This window comes from Coregonus clupeaformis, unplaced genomic scaffold (assembly GCF_020615455.1).
Source record: "Coregonus clupeaformis isolate EN_2021a unplaced genomic scaffold, ASM2061545v1 scaf2990, whole genome shotgun sequence".
NCBI classification, from domain to species: Eukaryota; Metazoa; Chordata; class Actinopteri; order Salmoniformes; family Salmonidae; genus Coregonus; species Coregonus clupeaformis.
The window spans coordinates 39,317-55,260 of NW_025536444.1; the positions used below are offsets into that span (position 1 = coordinate 39,317).

At 40.7% G+C, this 15,944-nt stretch overlaps 21 non-coding genes across 21 annotated transcripts; 2 read left to right on the top strand and 19 right to left on the bottom strand.

Annotated features, from left to right (window-relative positions):
• Positions 1-195: 195 nt before the first annotated feature.
• On the bottom strand, positions 196-267 carry trnac-gca. Its single transcript has one exon. It is a non-coding gene; the product is annotated as a tRNA-Cys (tRNA).
• A 687-nt stretch (positions 268-954) lies between these two features.
• trnac-gca lies at positions 955-1,026 on the bottom strand. Its single transcript has one exon. It is a non-coding gene; the product is annotated as a tRNA-Cys (tRNA).
• A 1,678-nt stretch (positions 1,027-2,704) lies between these two features.
• On the bottom strand, positions 2,705-2,776 carry trnay-gua. Its single transcript has one exon. It is a non-coding gene; the product is annotated as a tRNA-Tyr (tRNA).
• A 512-nt stretch (positions 2,777-3,288) lies between these two features.
• trnac-gca lies at positions 3,289-3,360 on the bottom strand. Its single transcript has one exon. It is a non-coding gene; the product is annotated as a tRNA-Cys (tRNA).
• A 320-nt stretch (positions 3,361-3,680) lies between these two features.
• Positions 3,681-3,752, bottom strand: trnac-gca. Its single transcript has one exon. It is a non-coding gene; the product is annotated as a tRNA-Cys (tRNA).
• Positions 3,753-4,065: 313 nt separating this feature from the next.
• trnac-gca lies at positions 4,066-4,137 on the bottom strand. Its single transcript has one exon. It is a non-coding gene; the product is annotated as a tRNA-Cys (tRNA).
• A 512-nt stretch (positions 4,138-4,649) lies between these two features.
• On the bottom strand, positions 4,650-4,721 carry trnac-gca. The gene has a single exon. It is a non-coding gene; the product is annotated as a tRNA-Cys (tRNA).
• Positions 4,722-5,230: 509 nt separating this feature from the next.
• trnac-gca lies at positions 5,231-5,302 on the bottom strand. The gene has a single exon. It is a non-coding gene; the product is annotated as a tRNA-Cys (tRNA).
• Positions 5,303-5,623: 321 nt separating this feature from the next.
• On the bottom strand, positions 5,624-5,695 carry trnac-gca. The gene has a single exon. It is a non-coding gene; the product is annotated as a tRNA-Cys (tRNA).
• A 1,092-nt stretch (positions 5,696-6,787) lies between these two features.
• Positions 6,788-6,859, bottom strand: trnac-gca. Its single transcript has one exon. It is a non-coding gene; the product is annotated as a tRNA-Cys (tRNA).
• A 511-nt stretch (positions 6,860-7,370) lies between these two features.
• trnac-gca lies at positions 7,371-7,442 on the bottom strand. The gene has a single exon. It is a non-coding gene; the product is annotated as a tRNA-Cys (tRNA).
• Positions 7,443-7,954: 512 nt separating this feature from the next.
• On the bottom strand, positions 7,955-8,026 carry trnac-gca. The gene has a single exon. It is a non-coding gene; the product is annotated as a tRNA-Cys (tRNA).
• Positions 8,027-8,536: 510 nt separating this feature from the next.
• trnac-gca lies at positions 8,537-8,608 on the bottom strand. Its single transcript has one exon. It is a non-coding gene; the product is annotated as a tRNA-Cys (tRNA).
• Positions 8,609-9,117: 509 nt separating this feature from the next.
• On the bottom strand, positions 9,118-9,189 carry trnac-gca. The gene has a single exon. It is a non-coding gene; the product is annotated as a tRNA-Cys (tRNA).
• Positions 9,190-9,699: 510 nt separating this feature from the next.
• trnay-gua lies at positions 9,700-9,771 on the bottom strand. The gene has a single exon. It is a non-coding gene; the product is annotated as a tRNA-Tyr (tRNA).
• Positions 9,772-12,126: 2,355 nt separating this feature from the next.
• On the bottom strand, positions 12,127-12,198 carry trnac-gca. The gene has a single exon. It is a non-coding gene; the product is annotated as a tRNA-Cys (tRNA).
• A 509-nt stretch (positions 12,199-12,707) lies between these two features.
• trnac-gca lies at positions 12,708-12,779 on the bottom strand. Its single transcript has one exon. It is a non-coding gene; the product is annotated as a tRNA-Cys (tRNA).
• A 530-nt stretch (positions 12,780-13,309) lies between these two features.
• trnac-gca lies at positions 13,310-13,381 on the bottom strand. The gene has a single exon. It is a non-coding gene; the product is annotated as a tRNA-Cys (tRNA).
• A 510-nt stretch (positions 13,382-13,891) lies between these two features.
• Positions 13,892-13,963, bottom strand: trnac-gca. Its single transcript has one exon. It is a non-coding gene; the product is annotated as a tRNA-Cys (tRNA).
• A 503-nt stretch (positions 13,964-14,466) lies between these two features.
• trnac-gca lies at positions 14,467-14,538 on the top strand. The gene has a single exon. It is a non-coding gene; the product is annotated as a tRNA-Cys (tRNA).
• Positions 14,539-15,820: 1,282 nt separating this feature from the next.
• On the top strand, positions 15,821-15,892 carry trnac-gca. The gene has a single exon. It is a non-coding gene; the product is annotated as a tRNA-Cys (tRNA).
• The last annotated feature ends 52 nt before the right edge of the window (positions 15,893-15,944 follow it).

Genomic DNA, 15,944 nt, shown 5'->3' on the forward strand with positions numbered 1-15,944 from the left:
GGCAGCAGGATTTGAACATGGGACCTCTTGATATGCAGTTAGATGCTTTACCGCTGAGTTGTACCCCATTTGTTAGGAAACAATCTAATTGGGTGAAAAAAATTTACAACAAGAGACAATTTTAATAACGAGGTACATCTCCTAATAATGAACACTCCCTCTCTCAGAACACACTTAAAAAGTACCTGATGTTTAAGGGGGCACCAGGATTTGAACCTGGGACCTCTTGATCTGCAGTCAAATGCTCTACCACTGAGCTATACCCCCTCTGTTTGTTATATTCTAATAAGGAGAAATACCCTCTCATAAGGGACATTTTAGATGAATAGTTACAGCACATAATACAGAAAACTCCCTCAAAACACACTTATAGAGTACTTGATTTCAAGTGGGCAGCAGGATTTGAACTGACCTCTTGATCTGCAGTCAAATGCCCTACCAATGAGCAATACCCCCTCAGTTGGGAACTATCTAAGGGAGAGAAAAAAAATCTAATAAGAGACTTTTTAGGTTAAGATGTATGTCGCCTAATAATGAACACTCCCTCTCTCAAAACACACTTATAAAGTATTTGATTTGAAGGGGGCAGCAGGATTTGAACATGGGACCTCTTGATATGCAGTTAGATGCTTTACCGCTGAGTTGTACCCCATTTGTTAGGAAACAATCTAATTGGGTGAAAAAATGTACAACAAGAGACAATTTTAATAACGAGGTACGCTCTAATAATGAGCACTCCCTTCTCAGAACACACTTAAAGTACTGATTAAGGGGGCACCGGATTTGAACTGGGATCTTGATATGCAGTTAGATGCTTTACCGCTGAGACCCATTGTGGAAACAATCTAATTGGGTGAAAAAATGTACAACAACAGAGAATTTTAATAACAAGGTACATCTCCTAATAATGAACACTCCCTCTCTCAGAACACACTTAAAAAGTACCTAATGTTAAGTGGGCACCAGGATTTGAACCTGGGACCTCTTGATCTGCAGTCAAATGCTCTACCACTGAGCTATACCCCCTCTGTTAGTTATGTTCTAATAAGAAGAAATACCGTCTCATAAGGGACATTTTAGATGAATAGTTACAGCACATAATACAGAAGATTCCCCCAAAACACACTTATAAAGTACTTGATATCAAGTGGGCAGCAGGATTTGAATTAAGACCTCTTGATCTGCAGACAACTGACCTTCCACTGAGCAATACCCCCTCAGTTGGGAACTATCTAAGGGAGAGAAGAAAAATCTAATAAGAGACTTTTTAGGTTAAGATGTATGTCGCTTAATAATGAACACTCCCTCTCTCAAAACACACTTATAAAGTATTTGATTTGAAGGGGGCAGCAGGATTTGAACATGGGACCTCTTGATATGCAGTTAGATGCTTTACCGCTGAGTTGTACCCCATTTGTTAGGAACCAATCTAATTGGGTGAAAAAATTTATAACAAGAGACAATTTTAATAACGAGGTACATCTCCTAATAATGAACACTCCCTCTCTCAGAACACACTTAAAAAGTACCTGATGTTAAGGGGGCACCAGGATTTGAACATGGGACCTCTTGTACTGCAGTCAAATGCTCTACCACTGAGCTATACCACCTGTGTTACTTTTATTCTAATAAGGAGAAATACCGTCTCATAAGGGACATTTTAGATGAATAGTTACAGCACATAATACAGAAGATTCCCTCAAAACACACTTATAAAGTACTTGATTTCAAGTGGGCAGCAGGAATTGAACTAAGACCTCTTGATCTGCAGACAAATGACCTTCCACTGAGCAATACCCCCTCAGTTGGGAACTATCTAAGGGAGAGAAGAAAAATCTAATAAGACTTTTTAGGTTAAGATGTATGTCGCCTAATAATGAACACTCCCTCTCCCAAAACACACTTATAAAGTATTTGATTTGAAGGGGGCAGCAGGATTTGAACAGGGGACCTCTTAATATGCAGTTAGATGCTTTACCACTGAGTTGTACCCCATTTGTTAGGAAACAATCTAATTGGGTGAAAAAATGTACAACAAGAGACAATTTTAATAACGAGGTACATCTCCTAATAATGAACACTCCCTCTCTCAGAACACACTTAAAAAGTACCTGATGTTAAGGGGGCACCAGGATTTGAACATGGAACCTCTTGTACTGCAGTCAAATGCTCTACCACTGAGCTATACCACCTGTGTTACTTTTATTCTAATAAGGAGAAATACCGTCTCATAAGGGACATTTTAGATGAATAGTTACAGCACATAATACAGAAGATTCCCTCAAAACACACTTATAAAGTACTTGATTTCAAGTGGGCAGCAGGATTTGAACTAAGACCTCTTGATCTGCAGACAAATGACCTTCCACTGAGCAATACCCCCTCAGTTGGGAACTATCTAAGTGAGAGAAAAAAAATCTAATAAGAGACTTTTTAGGTTAAGATGTATGTTGCCTAATAATGAACACTCCCTCTCTCAAAACACACTTATAAAGTATTTGATTTGAAGGGGGCAGCAGGATTTGAACATGGGACCTCTTGATATGCAGTTAGATGTTTTACCGCTGAGTTGTACCCCATTTGTTAGGAAACAATCTAATTCGGTGAAAAAATGTACAACAAGAGACAATTTTAATAACGAGGTACATCTCCTAATAATGAGCACTCCCTCTCTCAGAACACACTTAAGAAGTACCTGATCTTAAGGGGGCACCAGGATTTGAACTTGGGACCTCTTGATCTACAGTCAAATGCTCTACCACTGAGCTATACCCCCTCTGTTAGTTATATTCTAATAAGGAGAAATACCCTCTAATAAGGGACATTTTAGATGAATAGTTACAGCACATAATACAGAAGATTCCCTCAAAACACACTTATAGAGTACTTGATTTCAAGAGGGCAGCAGGATTTGAACTAAGACCTCTTGATCTGCAGTCAAATGCCCTACCAATGAGCAATACCCCCTCAGTTGGGAACTATCTAAGGGAGAGAAAAGAAATCTAATAAGATACTTTTTAGGTTAAGATGTATGTCGCCTAATAATGAACACTCCCTCTCTCAAAACACACTTATAAAGTATTTTATTTGAAGGGGGCAGCAGGATTTGAACATGGGACCTCTTGATATGCAGTTAGATGTTTTACCGCTGAGTTGTACCACTTTTTTTTGGAAACAATCTAATTGGGTGAAAAAATGTACAACAAGAGACAATTTTAATAACGAGGTACATCTCCTAATAATGAGCACTCCCTCTCTCAGAACACACTTAAGAAGTACCTGATCTTAAGGGGGCACCAGGATTTGAACCTGGGACCTCTTGATCTGCAGTCAAATGCCCTACCAATGAGCAATACCCCCTCAGTTGGGAACTATCTAAGGGAGAGAAGAAAAATCTAATAAGAGACTTTTTAGGTTAAGATGTATGTCGCCTAATAATGAACACTCCCTCTCTCAAAACACACTTATAAAGTATTTGATTTGAAGGGGCAGCAGGATTTGAACATGGGAACTCTTGATATGCAGTTAGATGCTTTATCGCTGAGTTGTACCCCATTTGTTAGGAAACAATCTAATTGGGTGAAAAAATGTACAACAAGAGACAATTTTAATAACGAGGTACATCTCCTAATAATGAACACTCCCTCTCTCAGAACACACTTAAAAAGTACCTGATCTTAAGGGGGCACCAGGATTTGAACCTGGGACCTCTTGATCTGCAGTCAAATGCTCTACCACTGAGCTATACCCCCTCTGTTCGATATATTCTAATAGGGAGAAATACCGTCTCATAAGGGACATTTTAGATGAATAGTTACAGCACATAATACAGAAGATTCCCTCAAAACACACTTATAGAGTACTTGATTTCAAGAGGGCAGCAGGATTTGAACTGACCTCTTGATCTGTTGTCAAATGCCCTACCAATGAGCAATACCCCCTCAGTTGGGAACTATCTAAGTGAGAGAAAAAAAATCTAATAAGAGACTTTTTAGGTTAAGATGTATGTTGCCTAATAATGAGCACTCCCTCTCTCAGAACACACTTAAGAAGTACCTGATCTTAAGGGGGCACCAGGATTTGAACCTGGGACCTCTTGATCTGCAGTCAAATGCTCTACCACTGAGCTATACCCCCTCTGTTAGTTATATTCTAATAAGGAGAAATACCCTCTCATAAGGGACATTTTAGATGAATAGTTACAGCACATAATACAGAAGATTCCCTCAAAACACACTTATAGAGTACTTGATTTCAAGTGGGCAGCAGGATTTGAACTAAGACCTCTTGATCTGCAGACAAATGACCTACCAATGAGCAATACCCCCTCAGTTGGGAACTATCTAAGGGAGAGAAGAAAAATCTAATAAGAGACTTTTTAGGTTAAGATGTATGTCGCCTAATAATGAACACTCCCTCTCTCAAAACACACTTATAAAGTATTTGATTTGAAGGGGGCAGCAGGATTTGAACATGGGACCTCTTGATATGCAGTTAGATGCTTTACCGCTGAGTTGTACCCCATTTGTTAGGAAACAATCTAATTGGGTGAAAAAATGTACAACAAGAGACAATTTTAATAACGAGGTACATCTCCTAATAATGAACACTCCCTCTCTCAGAACACACTTAAGAAGTACCTGATCTTAAGGGGGCACCAGGATTTGAACCTGGGACCTCTTGATCTGCAGTCAAATGCTCTACCACTGAGCTATACCCCCTCTGTTAGTTATATTCTAATAAGGAGAAATACCCTCTCATAAGGGACATTTTAGATGAATAGTTACAGCACATAATACAGAATATTCCCTCAAAACACACTTATAGAGTACTTGATTTCAAGAGGGCAGCAGGATTTGAACTGACCTCTTGATCTGCAGACAAATGACCTTCCAATGAGCAATACCCCCTCAGTTGGGAACTATCTAAGTGAGAGAAAAAAAATCTAATAAGAGACTTTTAGGTTAAGATGTATGTCGCCTAATAATGAACACTCCCTCTCTCAAAACACACTTATAAAGTATTTGATTTGAAGGGGGCAGCAGGATTTGAACATGGGACCTCTTGATATGCAGTTAGATGTTTTACCGCTGAGTTGTACCCCATTTGTTAGGAAACAATCTAATTGGGTGAAAAAATGTACAACAAGAGACAATTTTAATAACGAGGTACATCTCCTAATAATGAGCACTCCCTCTCTCAGAACACACTTAAGAAGTACCTGATCTTAAGGGGGCACCAGGATTTGAACTTGGGACCTCTTGATCTGCAGTCAAATGCCCTACCAATGAGCAATACCCCCTCAGTTGGGAACTATCTAAGGGAGAGAAGAAAAATCTAATAAGATACTTTTTAGGTTAAGATGTATGTCGCCTAATAATGAACACTCCCTCTCTCAAAACACACTTATAAAGTATTTGATTTGAAGGGGGCAGCAGGATTTGAACATGGGACCTCTTGATATGCAGTTAGATGCTTTACCGCTGAGTTGTACCCCATTTGTTAGGAAACAATCTAATTGGGTGAAAAAATGTACAACAAGAGACAATTTTAATAACGAGGTACATCTCCTAATAATGAACACTCCCTCTCTCAGAACACACTTAAAAAGTACCTGATGTTAAGGGGGCACCAGGATTTGAACATGGGACCTCTTGATCTGCAGTCAAATGCTCTACCACTGAGCTATACCACCTGTGTTACTTATATTCTAATAAGGAGAAATACCGTCTCATAAGGGACATTTTAGATGAATAGTTACAGCACATAATACAGAAGATTCCCTCAAAACACACTTATAGAGTACTTGATTTCAAGTGGGCAGCAGGATTTGAACTGACCTCTTGATCTGCAGTCAAATGCCCTACCAATGAGCAATACCCCCTCAGTTGGGAACTATCTAAGGGAGAGAAGAAAAATCTAATAAGATACTTTTTAGGTTAAGATGTATGTCGCCTAATAATGAACACTCCCTCTCTCAAAACACACTTATAAAGTATTTGATTTGAAGGGGGCAGCAGGATTTGAACATGGGACCTCTTGATATGCAGTTAGATGCTTTACCGCTGAGTTGTACACCATTTGTTAGGAAACAATCTAATTGGGTGAAAAAATGTACAACAAGAGACAATTTTAATAACGAGGTACATCTCCTAATAATGAACACTCCCTCTCTCAGAACACACTTAAAAAGTACCTGATGTTAAGGGGTCACCAGGATTTGAACATGGGACCTCTTGTACTGCAGTCAAATGCTCTACCACTGAGCTATACCACCTGTGTTACTTTTATTCTAATAAGGAGAAATACCGTCTCATAAGGGACATTTTAGATGAATAGTTACAGCACATAATACAGAAGATTCCCTCAAAACACACTTATAGAGTACTTGATTTCAAGAGGGCAGCAGGATTTGAACTGACCTCTTGATCTGCTGTCAAATGCCCTACCAATGAGCAATACCCCCTCAGTTGGGAACTATCTAAGGGAGAGAAGAAAAATCTAATAAGATACTTTTTAGGTTAAGATGTATGTCGCCTAATAATGAACACTCCCTCTCTCAAAACACACTTATAAAGTATTTGATTTGAAGGGGGCAGCAGGATTTGAACATGGGATCTCTTGATATGCAGTTAGATGTTTTACCGCTGAGTTGTACCCCATTTGTTAGGAAACAATCTAATTGGGTGAAAAAATGTACAACAAGAGACAATTTTAATAACGAGGTACATCTCCTAATAATGAACACTCCCTCTCTCAGAACACACTTAAAAAGTACCTGATCTTAAGGGGGCACCAGGATTTGAACTTGGGACCTCTTGATCTGCAGTCAAATGCTCTACCACTGAGCTATACCCCCTCTGTTAGTTATATTCTAATAAGGAGAAATACCCTCTAATAAGGGACATTTTAGATGAATAGTTACAGCACATAATACAGAAGATTCCCTCAAAACACACTTATAGAGTACTTGATTTCAAGAGGGCAGCAGGATTTGAACTGACCTCTTGATCTGCAGTCAAATGCCCTACCAATGAGCAATACCCCCTCAGTTGGGAACTATCTAAGGGAGAGAGAAAAAAATCTAATAAGAGACTTTTTAGGTTAAGGTATATGTCGCCTAATAATGAACACTCCCTCTCTCAAAACACACTTATAAAGTATTTGATTTGAAGGGGGCAGCAGGATTTGAACATGGGATCTCTTGATATGCAGTTAGATGCTTTACCGCTGAGTTGTACCCCATTTGTTTGGAAACAATCTAATTGGGTGAAAAAATGTACATCAAGAGACAATTTTAATAACGATGTACATCTCCTAATAATGAACACTCCCTCTCTCAGAACACACTTAAGAAGTACCTGATCTTAAGGGGGCATCAGGATTTGAACCTGGGACCTCTTGATCTGCAGTCAAATGCTCTACCACTGAGCTATACCCCCTCTGTTAGTTATATTCTAATAAGGAGAAATACCCTCTCATAAGGGACATTTTAGATGAATAGTTACAGCACATAATACAGAAGATTCCCTCAAAACACACTTATAGAGTACTTGATTTCAAGAGGGCAGCAGGATTTGAACTAAGACCTTTTGATCTGCAGACAAATTACCTTCCACTGAGCAATACCCCCTCAGTTGGGAACTATCTAAGGGAGAGAAAAAAAATCTAATAAGAGACTTTTTAGGTTAAGATGTATGTCGCCTAATAATGAACACTCCCTCTCTCAAAACACACTTATAAAGTATTTGATTTGAAGGGGGCAGCAGGATTTGAACATGGGACCTCTTGATATGCAGTTAGATGCTTTACCGCTGAGTTGTACCCCATTTGTTAGGAAACAATCTAATTGGGTGAAAAAATGTACAACAAGAGACAATTTTAATAACGAGGTACATCTCCTAATAATGAGCACTCCCTCTCTCAGAACACACTTAAAAAGTACCTGATCTTAAGGGGGCACCAGGATTTGAACCTGGGACCTCTTGATCTGCAGTCAAATGCTCTACCACTGAGCTATACCCCCTCTGTTAGTTATATTCTAATAAGGAGAAATACCCTCTCATAAGGGACATTTTAGATGAATAGTTACAGCACATAATACAGAAGATTCCCTCAAAACACACTTATAGAGTACTTGATTTCAAGAGGGCAGCAGGATTTGAACTGACCTCTTGATCTGCTGTCAAATGCCCTACCAATGAGCAATACCCCCTCAGTTGGGAACTATCTAAGTGAGAGAAAAAAAATCTAATAAGATACTTTTTAGGTTAAGATGTATGTTGCCAAATAATGAACACTCCCTCTCTCAAAACACACTTATAAAGTATTTGATTTGAAGGGGACAGCAGGATTTGAACATGGGACCTCTTGATATGCAGTTAGATGTTTTACCGCTGAGTTGTACCCCATTTGTTAGGAAACAATCTAATTGGGTGAAAAAATGTACAACAAGAGACAATTTTAATAACGAGGTACATCTCCTAATAATGAGCACTCCCTCTCTCAGAACACACTTAAGAAGTACCTGATCTTAAGGGGGCACCAGGATTTGAACCTGGGACCTCTTGATCTGCAGTCAAATGCTCTACCACTGAGCTATACCCCTCTGTTAGTTATATTCTAATAAGGAGAAATACCGTCTCATAAGGGACATTTTAGATGAATAGTTACAGCACATAATACAGAAGATTCCCTCAAAACACACTTATAGAGTACTTGATTTCAAGTGGGCAGCAGGATTTGAACTGACCTCTTGATCTGCAGTCAAATGCCCTACCAATGAGCAATACCCCCTCAGTTGGGAACTATCTAAGGGAGAGAAAAAAAATCTAATAAGATACTTTTTAGGTTAAGATGTATGTTGCCAAATAATGAACACTCCCTCTCTCAAAACACACTTATAAAGTATTTGATTTGAAGGGGGCAGCAGGATTTGAACATGGGACCTCTTGATATGCAGTTAGATGTTTTACTGCTGAGTTGTACCCCATTTGTTAGGAAACAATCTAATTGGGTGAAAAAATGTATAACAAGAGACAATTTTAATAACAAGGTACATCTCCTAATAATGAACACTCCCTCTCTCAGAACACACTTAGAAAGTACCTGATCTTAAGGGGGCACCAGGATTTGAACATGGGACCTCTTGATCTGCAGTCAAATGCTCTACCACTGAGCTATACCCCCTCTGTTAGTTATATTCTAATAAGGAGAAATACCCTCTCATAAGGGACATTTTAGATGAATAGTTACAGCACATAATACAGAATATTCCCTCAAAACACACTTATAGAGTACTTGATTTCAAGAGGGCAGCAGGATTTGAACTGACCTCTTGATCTGCTGTCAAATGCCCTACCAATGAGCAATACCCCCTCAGTTGGGAACTATCTAAGTGAGAGAAAAAAAATCTAATAAGATACTTTTTAGGTTAAGATGTATGTTGCCTAATAATGAACACTCCCTCTCTCAAAACACACTTATAAAGTATTTGATTTGAAGGGGACAGCAGGATTTGAACATGGGACCTCTTGATATGCAGTTAGATGTTTTACCGCTGAGTTGTACCCCATTTGTTAGGAAACAATCTAATTCGGTGAAAAAATTTACAACAAGAGACAATTTTAATAACGAGGTACATCTCCTAATAATGAGCACTCCCTCTCTCAGAACACACTTAAAAAGTACCTGATCTTAAGGGGGCACCAGGATTTGAACCTGGGACCTCTTGATCTACAGTCAAATGCTCTACCACTGAGCTATACCCCCTCTGTTAGTTATATTCTAATAAGGAGAAATACCCTCTCATAAGGGACATTTTAGATGAATAGTTACAGCACATAATACCACCAGTATCCCTTCTCTCTTTTCTTTCCAAAACTATTGAGCGTGCCGTCTTTAGCCAACTCTCTTGCTATCTCTCTCAGAATGACCTTCTTGATCCAAACCAATCAGGTTTCAGGACTGGTCATTCAACTGAGACTGCTCTCCTCTGTGTCACGGAGACTCTCCGCACTGCTAAAGCTAACTCTCTCTCCTCTGCTCTTGTCCTTCTAGACCTGTCTGCTGCCTTTGATACTGTGAACCATCAGATCCTCCTCTCCACCCTCTCCGAGCTGGGCATCTCCGGCGCGGCTCACTCCTGGATTGCGTCCTACCTGACCGGTCGCTCCTACCAAGTGGCGTGGCGAGAAGCTGTCTCCGCACCACGTGCTCTCACCACTGGTGTCCCCCAAGGCTCAGTTCTAGGCCCTCTCCTTTTCTCCCTATACACCAAGTCACTTGGCTCTGTCATATCCTCACATGGTCTCTCCTATCATTGCTACGCTGACGATACACAACTAATCTTCTCCTTTCCCCCTTCTGATAACCAGGTGGCGAATCGCATCTCTGCATGTCTGGCAGACATATCAGTATGGATGACGGATCACCACCTCAAGCTGAACCCTGGCAAGACGGAGCTGCTCTTCCTCCCGGGGAAGGACTGCCCGTTCCATGATCTCGCCATCACGGTTGACAACTCCGCTGTGTCCTCCTCCCAGAGTGCGAAGAGCCTAGGCGTGACCCTGGACAACACCCTGTCGTTCTCCGCCAACATCAAGGCGGTGACCCGCTCCTGCAGGTTCATGCTCTACAACATTCGGAGAGTACGACCCTGCCTTACACAGGAAGCGGCACAGGTCCTAATCCAGGCACTTGTCATCTCCCGTCTGGACTACTGCAACTCGCTGTTGGCTGGCCTCCCTGCCTGTGCCATTAAACCCCTACAACTCATCCAGAATGCCGCAGCCCGTCTGGTGTTCAACCTTCCCAAGTTCTCTCCGTCACCCCCCTCCTCCGCACACTCCACTGGCTTCCAGTTGAAGCTCGCATCCGCTACAAGACCATGGTGCTTGCCTATGGAGCAGTGAGGGGAACGGCACCTCTGTACCTTCAGGCTCTGATCAGTCCCTACACCCAAACGAGGGCATTGCGCTCATCCACCTCTGGCCTGCTGGCTCCCTTCCTCTGCGGAAGCATAGTTCCCGCTCAGCCCAGTCAAAACTGTTCGCTGCTCTGGCACCCCAATGGTGGAACAAGCTCCCTCACGACGCCAGGACAGCGGAGTCACTCACCACCTTCCGGAGACATTTGAAACCCCACCTCTTTAAGGAATACCTGGGATAGGATAAAGGAATCCTTCTACCCCCCAATTGTAAAGTGGTTATCCCACTGGCTATAGGGTGAACGCACCAATTTGTGAGTCGCTCTGGCTAAGAGCGTCTGCTAAATGACGTTAATGTGCCCTTGAGCAAGGCACTTAACCCTAATTGCTCCTGTAAGTCGCTCTGGATAAGAGCGTCTGCTAAATGACTAAAATGTAAATGTAAATGTAAATGTCTGCAGTCAAATGCTCTACCACTGAGCTAAACCCCCTCTGTTAATTATATTCTAATAAGGAGAAATACCCTCTCATAAGGGACATTTTAGATGAATAGTTACAGCACATAATACAGAAGATTCCCTCAAAACACACTTATAGAGTACTTGATTTCAAGAGGGAAGCAGGATTTGAACTGACCTCTTGATCTGCAGTCAAATGCCCTACCAATGAGCAATACCCCCTCAGTTGGGAACTATCTAAGGGAGAGAGAAAAAAATCGAATAAGAGACTTTTTAGGTTAAGATGTATGTCGCCTAATAATGAACACTCCCTCTCTCAAAACACACTTATAAAGTATTTGATTTGAAGGGGGCAGCAGGATTTGAACATGGGACATCTTGATATGCAGTTAGATGCTTTACCACTGAGTTGTACCCCATTTGTTAGGAAACAATCTAATTGGATGAAAAAATGTACAACAAGAGACAATTTTAATAACGAGGTACATCTACTAATAATGAACACTCCCTCTCTCAAAACACACTTATAAAGTATTTGATTTGAAGGGGGCAGCAGGATTTGAACATGGGACATCTTGATATGCAGTTAGATGCTTTACCACTGAGTTTTACCCCATTTGTTAGGAAACAATCTAATTGGGTGAAAAAATGTACAACAAGAGACAATTTTTAAAACGAGGTACATCTCCTAATAATGCGCACACACTCTCTCAGAACACACTTAAGAAGTACCTGATCTTAAGGGGGCACCAGGATTTGAACCTGGGACCTCTTGATCTGCAGTCAAATGCTCTACCACTGAGCTATACCCCCTCTGTTATTTATGTTGTAATAAGGAGAAGTACCCTCTCATAAGGGACATTTTAGATGAATAGTTGCAGCACATAATACAGAAGATTCCCTCAAAACACACTTATAGAGTACTTGATTTCAAGAGGGCAGCAGGATTTGAACTGACCTCTTGATCTGCAGTCAAATGCCCTACCAATGAGCAATACCCCCTCAGTTGGGAACTCTCTACGGGAGAGAAAAAAATCTAATAAGATACTTTTTAGGTTAAGATGTATGTCGCCTAATAATGAACACTCCCTCTCTCAAAACACACTTATAAAGTATTTGATTTGAAGGGGGCAGCAGGATTTGAACATGGGACCTCTTGATATGCAGTTAGATGCTTTACCGCTGAGTTGTACCCCATTTGTTAGGAAACAATCAAATTGGGTGAAAAAATGTACAACAAGAGACAATTTTAAAAACGAGGTACATCTCCTAATAATGCGCACTCCCTCTCTCAGAACACACTTAAGAAGTACCTGATCTTAAGGGGGCACCAGGATTTGAACCTGGGACCTCTTGATCTGCAGTCAATTGCTCTACCACTGAGCTATACCCCCTCTGTCAGTTTTATACCCCCTCTGTCGGTTTTATTGTAATAAGGAGAAGTACCCTCTAATAAGGGACATATTAGATGAATAGTTACAGCACATAATACAGAAGATTCCCTCAAAACACACTTATAGAGTACTTGATTTCAAGAGGGCAGCAGGATTTGAACTGACCTCTTGATCTGCAGTCAAATGCCCTACCAATGAGCAATACCCCCTCAGTTGGGAACTATCTAAGGGAGAGAAAAAAAATCTAATAAGATACTTTTTAGGTTAAGATGTATGTTGCCTAATAATGAACACTCCCTCTCTCAAAACACACTTATAAAGTATTTGATTTGAAGGGGGCAGCAGGATTTGAACATGGGACCTCTTGATATGCAGTTAGATGTTTTACCACTGAGTTGTACCCCATTTGTTAAGAAACAATCTAATTGGGTGAAGAAATGTACAACAAGAGACAATTTTAATTACAAGGTACATCTCCTAATAATGAGCACTCCCTCTCTCAGAACACACTTATGAAGTACCTGATCTTAAGGTGGCACCAGGATTTGAACCTGGGACCTCTTGGTCTGCAGTCAAATGCTCTACCACTGAGCTAAACCCCCTCTGTTAATTATATTCTAATAAGGAGAAATACCCTCTCATAAGGGACATTTTAGATGAATAGTTACAGCACATAATACAGAAGATTCCCTCAAAACACACTAATAGAGTACTTGATTTCAAGAGGGCAGCAGGATTTGAACTGACCTCTTGATCTGCAGTCAAATGCCCTACCAATGAGCAATACCCCCTCAGTTGGGAACTATCTAAGGGAGAGAAAAAAAATCTAATAAGAGACTTTTTAGGTTAAGATGTATGTTGCCTAATAATGAACACTCCCTCTCTCAAAACACACTTATAAAGTATTTGATTTGAAGGGGGCAGCAGGATTTGAACATGGGACCTCTTGATATGCAGTTAGATGTTTTACCACTGAGTTGTACCCCATTTGTTAAGAAACAATCTAATTGGGTGAAGAAATGTACAACAAGAGACAATTTTAATTACAAGGTACATCTCCTAATAATGAGCACTCCCTCTCTCAGAACACACTTATGAATTACCTGATCTTAAGGGGGCACCAGGATTTGAACCTGGGACCTCTTGATCTGCAGTCAAATGCTCTACCACTGAGCTATACCCCCTCTGTCGGTTTTATTGTAATAAGGAGAAGTACCCTCTAATAAGGGACATTTTAGATTAATAGTTACAGCACATAATACAGAAGATTCCCTCAAAACACACTTATAGAGTACTTGATTTCAAGAGGGCAGCAGGATTTGAACTGACCTCTTGATCTGCAGTCAAATGCCCTACCAATGAGCAATACCCCCTCAGTTGGGAACTATCTAAGGGAGAGAAAAAATATCTAATAAGAGACTTTTTAGGTTAAGATGTATGTTGCCTAATAATGAACACTCCCTTTTTCTTCTCTCCCTTAGATAGTTCCCAACTGAGGGGGTATTGCTCAGTGGAAGGTCATTTGTCTAAAGATCAAGAGGTCTTAGTTCAAATCCTGCTGCCCACTTGAAATCAAGTACTCTATAAGTGTGTTTTCAGGGAGTTTTCTGTAGTATGTGCTGTAACTATTCATCTAAAATGTCCCTTATGAGACGGTATTTCTCAATATTAGAATATATTGAACAGAGGGGGTATAGCTCAGTGGTAGAGCATTTGACTGCAGATCAAGAGGTCCCAGGTTCAAATCCTGGTGCCCCCTTAAGATCAGGTGCTTTTTAAGTGTGTTCTGAGAGAGGGAGTGTTCATTATTAGGAGATGTACCTCGTTATTAAAATTGTCTCTTGTTGTACATTTTTTCACCCAATTAGATTGTTTCCTAACAAATGGGGTACAATTCAGCGGTAAAGCATCTAACTGCATATCAAGAGGTCCCATGTTCAAATCCTGCTGCCCCCTTCAAATCAAATACTTTATAAGGTTGTTTTGAGAGAGGGAGTGTTCATTATTAGGCGACATACATCTTAACCTAAAAAGTATCTTATTAGATTTTTCTTCTCTCCCTTAGATAGTTCCCAACTGAGGGGGTATTGCTCAGTGGAAGGTCATTTGTCTGCAGATCAAGAGGTCTTAGTTCAAATCCTGCTGCCCTCTTGAAATCAAGTACTCTATAAGTGTGTTTTGAGGGAATCTTCTGTATTATGTGCTGTAACTATATAAGCCTATTCCCCCTCAGGAGACTAAAAAGATTTGGCATGGGTCCTCAGATCCTCAAAAAATTCTACAGCTGCACCATCGAGAGCATCCTGACTGGTTGCATCACCGCCTGGTATGGCAACTGCTTGGCCTCCGACCGCAAGGCACTACAGAGGGTAGTGCGTACGGCCCAGTACATCACTGGGGAAAGCTTCCTGCCATCCAGGACCTCTATACCAGGCGGTGTCAGAGGAAGGCCCTCAAAATTGTCAAAGACTCCAGCCACCCCAGTCATAGACTGTTCTCTCTGCTACCGCACGGCAAGCGGTACCGGAGTGCCAAGTCTAGGTCCAAAAGACTTCTCAACAGCTTCTACCCCCAAGCCACAAGACTCCTGAACAGCTAATCATGGCTACCCAGACTATTTGCACTGCCCCCCCACCCCATCCTTTTTACGCTGCTGCTACTCTGTTAAGTATTTATGCATAGTCACTTTATCTCTACCCACATGTACATATTACCTCAACTACCTCAACTAGTCGGTGCCCCCGCACATTGACTCTGCAACGGTACCCCCTGTATATATAGCCTCCTACTGTCACTTTATTTTACTTCTGCTCTTTTTTTTTCTCAACACTTTTTTTTGTTGTTGTTTTATTCTTACTTTTTTTGTTTAAAATAAATGCACTGTTGGTTAAGGGCTGTAAGTAAGCATTTCACTGTAATGTCTGCACCTGTTGTATTCGGCGCATGTGACCAATAAAATGTGATTTGATTTGATTTGATTTATTCATCTAAAATGTCCCTTATGAGAGGGTATTTCTCCTTATTATAAAATAACTATCAGAGGGGGTAAAGCTCAGTGGTAGAGCATTTGACTGCAGATCAAGAGTTCCCAGGTTCAAATCCTGGTGCCCCCTTAAGATCAGGTACTTCTTAAGTGTGTTCTAAAAGAGGGAGTGAATAGTTACA